This window comes from Humulus lupulus, chromosome X (genome assembly GCF_963169125.1).
Source record: "Humulus lupulus chromosome X, drHumLupu1.1, whole genome shotgun sequence".
Taxonomy (NCBI): Eukaryota; Viridiplantae; Streptophyta; class Magnoliopsida; order Rosales; family Cannabaceae; genus Humulus; species Humulus lupulus.
Window position 1 is genome coordinate 47,351,920 of NC_084802.1, and position 13,086 is coordinate 47,365,005.

A 13,086-nucleotide genomic window follows, 5' to 3' on the forward strand; every position below is an offset into this window, starting at 1 on the left:
AGGGTCAGGTTAAAAAATTTCCTTGGAGGGAAAGTTTCAAGAGGCATGAAAGGCAAAACTGCCAGTGAAGCGTGTCCCCTAAGCTACCCAGTTTTGCACCCAAAATACTAGATATTTTGAGCTAATGTCCCAAAAATCCTACCCAAAAATTTTCCCCAGAAAATGCATCCTGTTAACCATGCTCCTAAACGGTTCTCTGCTGCAAAGATACCCTAACCTAAAAGGCTTTCACCCTTCATTCCCACAAAACCCAGCAAACCCTTGCATGTAGCTACAGTAAATATTTACCTAAGCTACAGTAAAAAATAATTTTGAAACGTGCATAGTCAGAAGACTTACAGAGTGTTTGGCTGGGAAGTGGATGAGAGTATCGCCTAGGTTGGGGCTTCGTCGGAGCAGTTGGTTCCAAGGCTTTGAAGGAGTCTCTGTGCCTGAACTTTTTGAGCGATAGGAATGGCGGTCGGGAAGAAAAGGGTTTTTTCTCTTGAGGATGAAGAGAGAAGATGAGGAAAGTTTTTGAAAAAGATTGCAAATGAATGGGTGGCCCGTGCGTAGGGTGGCCACCCCTTTTTATATGCGTGAAGGGTCACATGAAGAGGGTCGTTGGATTGCCCTGATGTGGGATCCAAGGCCCTCCACTCGAAAGATGAAACGGCGGCTAGGCATAGGCTAGGCCATTTAATGCGGTTCTCGGAAGACGTACCGTCACCAACCACGATGTTCCACGTATTCGGCGCCTGCGTAGAATGTGGAATATGAAGAGTTCTGGGGGAAGCCTAAAAGCCCCTACTGTGGCCCTACACGACATCGTGTACCACGAGCAGAGGCTTAGGGGGCAGATGTACACCCTGATTTTCCCACGGGCTGATTAGCGAGCTGAGATACGGCCTAATCATGACTACCACGTGGACATCCCCAAGACCGGAGCTACCATCGTAAGGTCCTATCTCCTTAGCTCGGGGTAACCTAAGGGTATGCCAAGATTGCTCAAGGACTGAGTCTGGACTATGGGGGCAGCAGGTCGAGGTAAGCATCCAGCTCATGGTACGAGCTGGAATTGGAGGCTAAGACCTTTTATAAAGTCAACCACGTAAGGTAAACGTGCATATATCAGACATCACGTGTCTGATATACCCCTGACTTCTCGGACACGCAGCAGGAACGTGCGTATTCAGACACCCACAATTGGGTTGGGTAGTGCGGCCCATTATCCTCTTACCTATTGATTTGACCACACTTATGTGTCGGGTTTAGGAATTAATCATGAATGTCACAGAGTTGACATGATGGGTAAGAAGGTCACGGGATGACCTTCTTACCAACTCCCAGGTGCCTTCTCCTATAAATATGGAGACCTTGGGAGTTAATAGAGGTTGGATTCTCGATTGTAAGGAATACCCTGTAACCAAATACCCAGTATATAGCAATAATACTGACTAGTGGAGTAGAAGGATTTTAACCTTTGAACCACTTAAAAAATGTATTTTTGAGTCACCTTTTCATTCCTAAGATCATTTATCTGTTTCGGTTCAACTTAAGCACTAATCCCTTTCTCTTCTTTTCTTAATTACCTGTTGGCGAAGAACCGCGTCAACAGCAGGCATATTGTGATAATGCCTTGGTGATCAATTAGACTCCACGACAATAGGGCCAAGGATGACAACCAGGGTCAGGACCCTCCACCTGTCCCACCGAATTGGCAATAGTTATTTGCCGAGATGGAAACTAGACTTCACCGAACAAAAGAAGAGCTTCGATAGTTGAGGCAACAGGCCCCTCCTCAGGGCATTGGGTTGCAGGTTCCATAGGTTGTGGCACTAGTGCTAGCCTAGCTTGTTGTGGAGAATTGATGGGAACCTTTGTATGAGAGATTCAGGAAGAAGCATCCTCCCACCTTCGAGGGTGGACCAGACCCACTACGGGCAGAGCAGTGGATGAACATGATTCATTCCATCCTAGATTTCATGAGGGTGGAAGGGAATGAGAGAGTAGCTTGTGCCAACTACATGTTGAGAGAAGATGCTCACATCTGGTGGGATGTTGTGTCGTAGAGAAGGAATGTTCATATTGTGATAATGCCTCGGCGATCAATCAGACTCTGCGGAAATAGGGCAAAGGATGACAACCTGGGTCAGGACCCTCCACCTGTGTAACGCCCTACTTCCTTAGAGTCGTTACTAAGTGAGTTTAAAACGTGAATTTAACTCGCTAATCAAGGTTTTAGGTCAAAAGTGTAATTAAATCATAAACAAAGTTATAAACTTTGAAAGTAATTCCATTTACTGAAAATCATAAAGTGTTTGACATTTGGGATCCCAAAATACCGTTTAATAATATTTACAACATATAAGTACAACAAAGTCGGCTAGACGACAAAATCTAGGTTTTAATACAATCATCTCTCAAAACCACTGGCTGTGGCAGCTAGGTAGGGCAAACATGTACGCGCCGCTTCACGCTCTCTGTACTCATGGTTGGTCGACTTTCCCCTTGCCCATACCTGCACCATAGAGCACTCGTGAGCCGAAGCCCAACAAGAAAACCCTCACAAGCAGAAAAACATATGCATAACAAACACTTAGCATATAAACAGGCCATCAATAGGCTAAACACATACGGCCATGCCATCCCAGGTGCTATACCAGGCCATGGGTTCACGGTCCATACCGTGAGGATATCTCAGGTATCCTTTAGGGTCCCACCCTAGCAACTCGTACTCCATGTGCTAAATACTGCACCCGGCCCCTTGCCGCACTCGACCTTGCACCCCACGTGCCTAACGCCGTTCCCGGCCTTGCCGACCTCGGCCTGCGCCGTTCCCGGCTCTTGCCGAACATTTACACATTTTCATTCATAGCATAATAAAACATATACTGAACCTGAAAAAAATCAATCAAAGGGCTACGCCCTGCAATACAGCCATATAGGGCTCTGGCCTGCATACAAGCTCTATGGGAACAGTGGTTTTCTTACCTGCGTTCCGAGCTCTCCAAGCACCGATGTCCCGAGCATAGTCTCCTAATCCGAGCCTCACCGAAACCCTAGTCACAACGCATTAACAATATTCACCCATTAAGTTCTAATCTGTTAAATAACTTCGAGCCATAATTCCAATCTCCGGGACCTCGAATTCTATCAATCCGGGTGATAAAATCCATCCCGAGCCTTAACTATTGAATTCCCGAGCCTAAAACCCCTCTAGAACCCAAAAATTCTCTAAGCGCCGCAACCCTAGGGACTCATGCCGCGGCCCCCAGCTCAACCCGAGGCCCTGCCTCAAAATAGCCCACACGCGTTGCGGCCCTTCAAGTAGGGCGCCGCGGCGCGCCTCCAATTCCAGACGCCCCAAGTTCTAAGGGGCTGCGGTTCAGCAAGAACAGAGCCGCGGCCCAACCCCTCGAACCCAGAAAAACTCACCATTTTCACCTCAAAAACCAGTCCAATTATCCCCAAAATTCAGCCAAGCAATCAAGAACAATCTAAACTTAGCTAACATGCAAACCCTGAGAATATACCAGCAGCTAATCAATACAAACTACTAAGATTTAAGCTTACCTTTGCTAGACTATGCCTCTATGTTGATCCTTTAGGTTCCAAGCTTTAATTCCTCAAGACTACCAGTCCAATTTCCTTAGCTTTTAGTAAGCTTCACCAAAATTCCCTTGATATGCCTTAGAGAAAGATGAAGAGAGTGAAGAGAAGACAGCTTCAAGAGAGGGAGAAAGAGTCGGTTTTTGAGTTTCTAAAAACTTCCTAGGCTTTGTTTTATTTAACTTAAATTTTAAGGTTACCTCAAGGCTCGGGGTGCCAAAAACATCCCCGAGGGCAAAATGGTAAATTTCCCCAATATTCCTTCCTAGACATTCTAACCTCAAATATATCTCCAAATATTTATTTCCATAATCCGATAACCCATAAGACATCTGATACCCAAAATACCCCTCGACTCACCCCGAGTCGGATATTCAACCCCGTTGTGACTTTCTGGCTAACTGCTCCCTAGGACTGTCTCAGATCGTGCTACACAGATATATCACAAACATATCAAATTTATCACATTTATGCCCTCAAGGAGCTAAAATTACAAACTTACCCCTAATATCCAAACGGGGCCCACATGCATATTTAATTCAACTAAACATGCATCTCTATCACATAATCACATAAATTCACATATTATATCCATAATTCACTTATTGCCCTCCAGTCACACTAATCAAGGCCCTAAGCCTTATTAGCGAATTTGGGTCGTTACAACCTGTCCCACCGAATTGGCAACAATTATTTGCTGAGATGGAAGCTAGACTTCATCGAACAGAAGAAAAGCTTCGATAGTTGAGGCAACAGGCCCCTCCTCAGGGCGTTGGGTTGCAGGTTCCACAGGTTGTGGCACCAGTGCCAGCCCAGCCTGTTGTGGAGAATAGATGGGAACCTTTGTATGAGAGATTCAGGAAGCAGCATCCTCCCATTTTCGAGGGTGGACCAGACCCACTACGGGCAGAACAGTGGATGAACATGATTTCTTCCATCCTGGATTTCATGAGGGTGGAAGGGAATGAGAGAGTAGCTTGTGCCAGCTACATGTTGAGAGAAGACGCCCACATCTGGTGAGATATTGTGTCGTAGAGAATGAATGTTACAGTTATGACCTGGGAAGAGTTCAAAAACATTTTTGATGAGAAGTATTACAATGTCACAGTCCAAGCTGCAAAGGTTGATGATTACCAACCTGACTCAGAATCGAATGACGGTTACTGAGTATGCTCTGAAGTTTGACCGGCTATTGAAGTTCGCTCTGGATTTGGTGCCAACTCACATGGCACGAAGAGATTCGTTTGTGAGGGGATTAAATGTCATGATCGCCCGTGACGTCAAGATAACTTTGGATCCGGGGAATACCACTTATGCACAGGTAGTGGACAAGGCCCTTACAACTGAGGGGGTCGAGGATCAGATATGGAGAGAGGGCACTGCTAGGCTCGATGCTCGGAGGATCGAGGCCTGCTGTACTTGTGGGAGTATCAGTCACTTGAGGAAGGATCGCCCACAAGCTAGAAAAGAATAGCCGAAATAGAGTGACAGTCTCACTCCTACCAGAGTATTTACCTTGACCCAGACTGAGGCTGAGGCTAGCCCCTCAATCGTGACAGGTCAGATTTCTAGTGCTGGTTCTTCTTTTACTGCATTGATTGATTCGGGGGCTACTCATTCATTTATTTCTGCTAGAGTGATAGATCAGCTGTGTAGACCTAGTGACTTTTATGCTAGGGGATTTCAAACTTTGTTGCCGACTGGGGAACTAGTAGTCTCTAGGAGATGGGTTAGAGCATTGCCAGTAGAGATAGAAAGTAGGGAGTTGTCTGCGGATCTGATTGAGCTAGCAATGGATGACTTTGATATGATCCTAGGGATGGAATTGTTATTGAAGTATGGGGCGACAATTGACTGCAAGCATGGAATGGTGACCTTTTGTATTCGTGGGGGCAGTGAATGGTCCGCGAGTACCTATGATTTCGACACTAAAGGCTAGAGACCTGATGCAGGAGGGTTTGATAGGATTCCTAGCAAACATTGTGGATACCTCCAGAGTAGTGTCGGTTGGACCGGATGAGACTAAACTTGTATGTGAGTTTCTAGATTTGTTCCTCGCAGACTTGCCAGGGTTGCCACCACACCGAGAGATTGAGTTTGTCGTAGAGTTGGGGCCAAGGGTGGAGCCAGTATCTAGGACACCTTATAGAATGGCTCCGATAGAGTTGAAGGAACTGAAGATTCAACTCCAATAGTTACTAGATTTGGGATTCATCAGACTGAGTTTTTCGCCGTGGGGTGCTCCAGTATTGTTCGTCAAGAAGAAGGATGGATCCTTAAGGATATGTATTGACTACAGAGAGCTGAACAAGTTAACCATTAAAAATAAGTACCCACTACCTTGGATTTATGACTTATTTGACCAGCTACATGGGAAGAAAAATTTTTCTAAGATTGATCTTTGGTCAGGCTACCACCAGTTAAGGATTAAAGAGGAGGACATACCAAAGACCGCTTTCCGCATGAGGTATGGACACTATGAATTCCTGGTTATGTCCTTTGGATTAACCAACACCCTAACAGCCTTTATGGATTTGATGAATAAGGTCTTCAAGGACTATTTGGACAAGTTTATGATTGTATTCATTGACGACATTCTGGTGTACTCTCAATCAGAGACAAAGCACGAGCAGCATTTATGCCTGGTGTTACAACGGTTGAGGGAGCATAGGTTATATGCTAAGTTCAACAAGTGTGAGTTTTGGCTATACGAAGTAACATTTTTGGGTATTGTCATTAAGGAGGGGATTCTGGTTGACCCAAGTAAGATTTGAGGCAATGAGAGATTGGCCTAGGCCAAGGAGTGTACCAGAAGTTAGAAACTTCTTGGGATTGGCATAATACTATCGGCGGTTCGTTGAGGGATTCTCTAAAATAGCCATACCATTGACCGAATTGACGATTAAGAAGACTAAGTATGTAAGGACAGATAGGTGTGAGAACAGTTTCAAGGAATTAAAGCGGCGACTGATTATCGCTCTAGTTTTGAGTCTGCCGTCAGACAATGAGAAGTATGTAGTCTATTGTGATGCTTCCAAACAGGGTTTAGGGTGTGTTCTGATGCAAGCCGGAATGGTAATGGCCTCTGCGTCAAGATAGGTGAAGAAGTATGAGCAGAGATATCCCACACATGATTTGGAATTGGCAGCGGTGGTATTTTCACTTAAGGTTTGGAGACATTATCTATATGGCGAGAAGTGTGAAATATACACCGACCATAAGAGTTTGAAGTACTTCTTGTTAGGAACGAGTTTCCTAATACGCAGCGGAATGGTGATATGGTTGGCCCAGTGTACAACAAAAAAAATTTGTAACATATTTAAACTACCTTTAAATATGCGGATCCATTAATATACATACATTAATCATAAACAAGATAAGGATAGAATTCATACCTCTTGAAGCCTATCAAGTATCATTGCTATCTTTCGTATTTAGAACGATCTTCCTATCCAAGCCGCTCCCACGTACTCACACCAAGATCTTCCAAAGCGTTCTCTACACCTCAAGAAATGTGTGGGCACTTAGAGAATGAAGGATAATTTATTTGTGATTCTACTTGATGTACTCAACACATGAGATCAAGAGAATAGGCCTGAGAATTGGTTCTTTATTTTCAGGGAGAGAAAACTATCGTTCTATTTTTCACAGAGCGAATGTTCAGAGTTGTCTCACATACACATATCTGAATATTTTTCTGATTAGTCATACTTAAAAGAAAATATTCAAATTTTAAAAAAAAAAAATCTGTAACCATTTTACAATTTACTTTTTAATTAATTAATTATTCTATTAATGAAAAAATCCAAAAACTAATTTTTGAATTATCCATTAATTAATTAATTAATTAAATAAAAATGAAAAACCCATCCCTGAAAATGCCCTACATGCCACACACAGTCCATGGACTGTGTGTGCACGTGTAGGCTCCCTAATTTTAGGGATGTTGTTTTTTCAATTTTTATTTAATTATTTTGCAACGCCCCAACTCCTGGGACCGTTACGGTGTGCCTTGTAAACAGTGCTAAACTCGCTAATCGAGTCATTTGGCCAAAATCGTGAACTAAGTGTGATTAGCGGTTTAGGTATTAAGAACTTTGATTAGGATATAACGTTTCACTAGAACGTTTAATATATACATTGGGATCCCGAAAATATAATTTCAGAGTTTATTACAGAAAATATTTACAACAGGCCGTTCTAAGCGGCAAAACAGGGTTCAACCCTAGTTCCACTTTAAACTTCGGTCGTGGCGGACGAGCAGCTGCATATGTACACACCATCACCTAAGCTCTCCAACTCAAGGATGGCCCAACCTCCTCTTGCCTTTACCTGCATCATGTAGCACCCGTGAGCCAAAGCCCAGCAAGAAAACACAATAAGGCATGATATAATATCAACAACGATCGTAATAACCATTCAGGACTATCAGTCCAAGCAATATAGGTGACAATAGCCAAAAGTCACAATAATGAGCATCGCTCCCTCTAGCCATGTGACGATAGGGTCACCAGGGCTTAACTGGTAAGTGATTCTTTCTTAAGTTTGATTAGGACAGATGCAAGGTGATTAGCCACCAACATAACCTTCCTCACGACTCTAGAGTCGAAACTATGGACAACGTCCCTTAGCCATGTGACAAACAGTCACCGGGTCATATACCTTGGCTATAGTCATCTGGTCCTAGACCAGGCAAGCGCTTATAAATTCTTCGACCTTAGGGTCGGTCTAGCATTAATGCCATAGGGCCATTCAATGCGTAATCATCGACCTTAGGGTCGGTCTAGCATTAATGCCATAGAGCCATTCAATGCGTAATTCTCGACTTTAGAGTCGGTCCCTGACTAGTCAGTGTCATACACAAGTAAGTCATGCGGCCGATCACATATCACATGTTCCATATCCATAGACGAGGCATTTGGCATGCTTACTAAACAGGTATTAGTGCTATTAGGACCATTTATAAACACAGAGACTCAAGCTCTAAACGATATCATCCTCAGTATATAAAGCATGTCCCAAACACATGTTTCTCATGCATCATAAGCAATATATCCAGTAACCCAACATGCACCAATAACAGCCATGCATGTCACGTTTAATAGTCAGCCAACATGCTCCAATAGCAGCCACGCATGTCATACATAATAATCAACCGACATGCATCAATACTAACCACGCATGTCATACTCAATAATCAACCAACATGCATCATAATAGCCATGCATGTCATACTCAATAACCAACCAACATGCATCCATAATAACCATGCATGTCACATATACACAGGGTGCAGTTTTCTTACCTCAAAGTCGAGCTAGAACGATTAGAGGAACGACCCTTGAGAACGATCAACTTTTAGTCCTTTAGCGGTCACCTAGTCATAACCAGATACAATCTCCAATTAATGAAAATCACCAAAGATAGGGTCTTAACCTAAACCCCACTCTCAGGACCTCGAAACATGCCCACATGGTGAGTAGATTCGATCCCGGGCCTTAAGGATTGAAACCCCAAGCCAAAAGCCCTTAAAAACACCCAAAACAGGGTTCTGAAGGAACAGGGTAGCGCTGCCCTTCTAGCGCCCCATCGCTCAAGACAGATCCACAACCGCCCTACTGAAGCCCTGTGTAGCGCTATAGCGCCCTCTGATGGGCGCTGTAGCGCTACCCCCAGACAGAGCCACCCTTGAAACTTCCTTCTTCGACTCCTTCAATTCTAACTCAATTCCAATGCTTCCAAATCCCACTTTTGGTGCCAAATGAACCCAAAAACCATCTCCACATGTCCTAGTGACCACAACCCCAAGAGCCCTAGCCAAAACTCCAACCAATTCCCAAGTTTCCAACCCAAAAACCAGCTGAAACTTAACTTAGAAAACAGAGCAAAATCAAGAGTTCTAGCGGCTAGAAACTCACCTTAATCTTGGCAACACAGCCTCTTCAATGGTGGAGCACAACCCTAGCTTGGCTAAGCTTGGTTCCTTGGCTTAATTCCTCAAACTAAGCTCGAAAATCAAAGGAGAACAGAGGAAGAAAATCTATCGGGAGAGAAGGAGGAGAGACTCTGTTTTTGTTACTCTTCTATAGCCTTAATGGCTGATATATATCTCTTAGGATAAAAAGACCTAAATACCCTTAGGTCTAAAATAAAACCTTAACAGCCACCAAGGGCAAAACCGTCCTTTCGCACCTATTTCATTAATCACAGTTAACACCCTCCAATTCCCGCTATTCTCAATAACCTCAAACACCAATAATCCATATCCCATTACCCTTTAATTTCCGGTAATGTTCTAGTCATTAAATTCAACCCGAGACTCACCCCGAGCCCCGAAACTAAATCTGTTATGACTAGACCGAACACTTACACCTCATGATCGTCTCATGTCGATAGCTTGAACCAATCCACCTTATAATGTGGCTATATTAATTAATCACAACCATGCACCCAAAATATACAATTACGCCCAGAGTGGCCAAATTACCAAATTACCCTCATAATTAATATATGAGCCCATATGCATGCATTCACCATCATATAATAATATAATCCACGTAAACATGCATATAATCATTAAATACTATAATAAATCAATTATGGCCCTCCCGGCCTCCTAATCAAGGTCCTAAACCTTATTAGGAAATTTGGGGCATTACATATTTATTCAAACTGTTTTGTCAGATAAGATCTAACAACCTGATAACTAATTCAAATTAATTATTTGAATGAATATTATTCTTTTAAATTCAAATCCAATTTGAACTTATCAGATTATTATCTCCACTCAAATAAAGATATTTAATTAATTCTACTAATTAATTAATCCAAAATTTTCGAAAATAAATATTTAATTTATTATAATTTCGAAAATTATAATTAATTATTTAATTAATTAAATTTCAAAATTAATTTAATTATTAATATAATTTCAAAAATTATACAATAATTAAATATTAATTAATTTGTATTAACTACAACAAATTTGTAATTAATTAATTAATTAATCACTATTATCATATAATTACATATTTGGCCTGAAGAACAAATTTCTTCTTAAATATGCCTTTAAACTATTTTCCCTTCATATCAACTCTTACCTTGAACAGTGTTGATAGAGCCGCTATGGGGACCTATGGACCTATAATTCGAAGCTCCAATAAATTTGAGATTATTAATTAAACTCTTTAATTAAATAATCTTAATTTATTAATCTCATGATTATTCCACTATAAATATGTGACTGTACTCTTGTAATTATAGACATTTTATTTACTGAGTACTTTATAATCATAAAGCGTCCATTGATATAATCATTGCATACAACTTGACCCTCTAATAATGGTTCATAATTAATCGGGAATAAAATTACCGTTTTACCCTTTTAATTATCTATTGTTTCCTTAAGCACCATTGACTCTACTAGTGAAGGTTAATTCATAACTAAATTATGAATTGGAGCTCAATAACCTTTCAGTCCCAAAAGTCAACCCTTAAGAGAACCATCATTCAATCTCTTGCGAGAAGGTATAGATTCCATATCTGTATACTATGTCCCCAGCCATCTATAGTAATGAGTTCCCAAAACAAAAGTTTCTAGCCTTGTAGAGTCCAAGAACTTTACTTAGCTAATTATTTAGTAGTATTATAGTATGTATAGTATTATCTTTGTAACTGTGGATTTTTGGTTCAGACCGGGAATTATTTGGACACTCATAGTAGTACTTATAAACTTTGTAAGTTTAACCTATAGTTTAAGAATATTAATTTAACCTAAGGTTTGATTATATAGCTGATATTAAGAATAATATTTATTATACTATAAGGTTTAGATATCAACCAATAGGATTTTAAGCACATGTTATGAATGGGTAATTAAGGATTAAGTATTTTGAGGATTAAATTTAATAAGGAGTAAAGTTTGAATGCTATAAGGTCAGTCAGCAGCTTTGAATACGTTGAGGGCCTTAGTCAAGGCTGTTTACTCCATTCAAACTTAGCTAAAAATGTGTAATTTCGTGTTTAATTAATCAGTGTGTGCCGATATATCGCAGCTATAGGGGGCGATATATCGCAGCACGTAGATACGGAAAACACGAGACAATGCACGACAGCCTCGGGCATACTGGCCCAGGCGATATATCGCCTACAGGGGGCGATATATCGCCTCCTTCAGCATAATTCAAATGTTTTTGAATTCTTTTTTCCTTTCAGCCATTCAACTTCTTCATAAGTCCAGCATCTTTTGAACGAGTCTTCAGCCTCTACTGAACGATTATTCAAATTATTTTCACCTAAAAAGATATTATTTTTATTCAAGTAAAATTAAGATTCCTTCATTCCCAAACTCTATAAATAGGACCTAGTACCCAGCCATTATTCACCTTTTACTCTAAGTTCAGAAGCTGCAAGTGCTAGGAGAGTGTGAGAGTTAAACACTTGGGTGGGGAAATCATAAGCTTAATCATCTTAAGATTATCAAACACTTTGGGAAGTAAGATTTCATAGTATTTTGGTTCGAGGGTTAGATTGATCTACAAGTCCTCAAGGTATTCAACACACTCTAGTTCATTGGTTTTATGTTATGTTTCCCTTCTCTTAGTCTTCTACTCAGTCTTCTAACCTCATTCTTATTTTGGTTAGGGAATCTAAGTTCTTGAGCACATAAGTTTTGGTAAGTGTGACTTTCAATGGTTTAGTCTTTCCATTCCTTTCATTTCATCTCTTTTTCTTCATTAGACTCACCCTGTTATATATGGTTTTAGGAGTGTTCCAAAAAGTCCCAACGCTGTCCTCTTATCCCGGTAATTTTGGTAAGGAAAATAGGGTAGAATCAATATGTTATATGCTTATGTTATCTTATGTTTTATGTTATTAAATGTATTATGATATGTATGTATGTATGTATGTAGGCTTGGGCATATGACCCATATGACTAACAAGACCCCAAAAAGATTATGGGCATATGACCTACTTAGCTAGTAGGACCCCACTAATCTCATGGGCATATGACTTGTTTAGTCTATGGGACCCCAAGTTATAATGGCCATTATAATAAGTGTATGTAATAAGTGTTATGATATGTCTTTATGTTTATTATGAAATTTTATGTTTATGACTATGTGTTAAATTTTCCTTGCTGGGCATTAGGCTCATTCCTTTTTGTTTTATGTGCAGGAAAGTAGCTTCACAAGCCGCTATATACTCAGCTTCCATGGTGGAGTCTACAATGCTGGTTTGTTTAATACTTCGCCAGACTATCGCTCCTCCTCCAAGAGTAAACACTGATCCAGAAGTCGATTTCTGACTATCTCTCTATGATTGAAAATCAGAATCAGTGTAACCAGTGGGGTTCAGGTCTCCACCTGAATATACATGCATATAATCTCTAGTATTTCTAAGATACTTGAGAATATTCTTTACTGCAGCCCAATGACTCAATCCAGGATTGGATTGATAACAGCTGACTATCCCTACTGCATAACAAATGTCAGG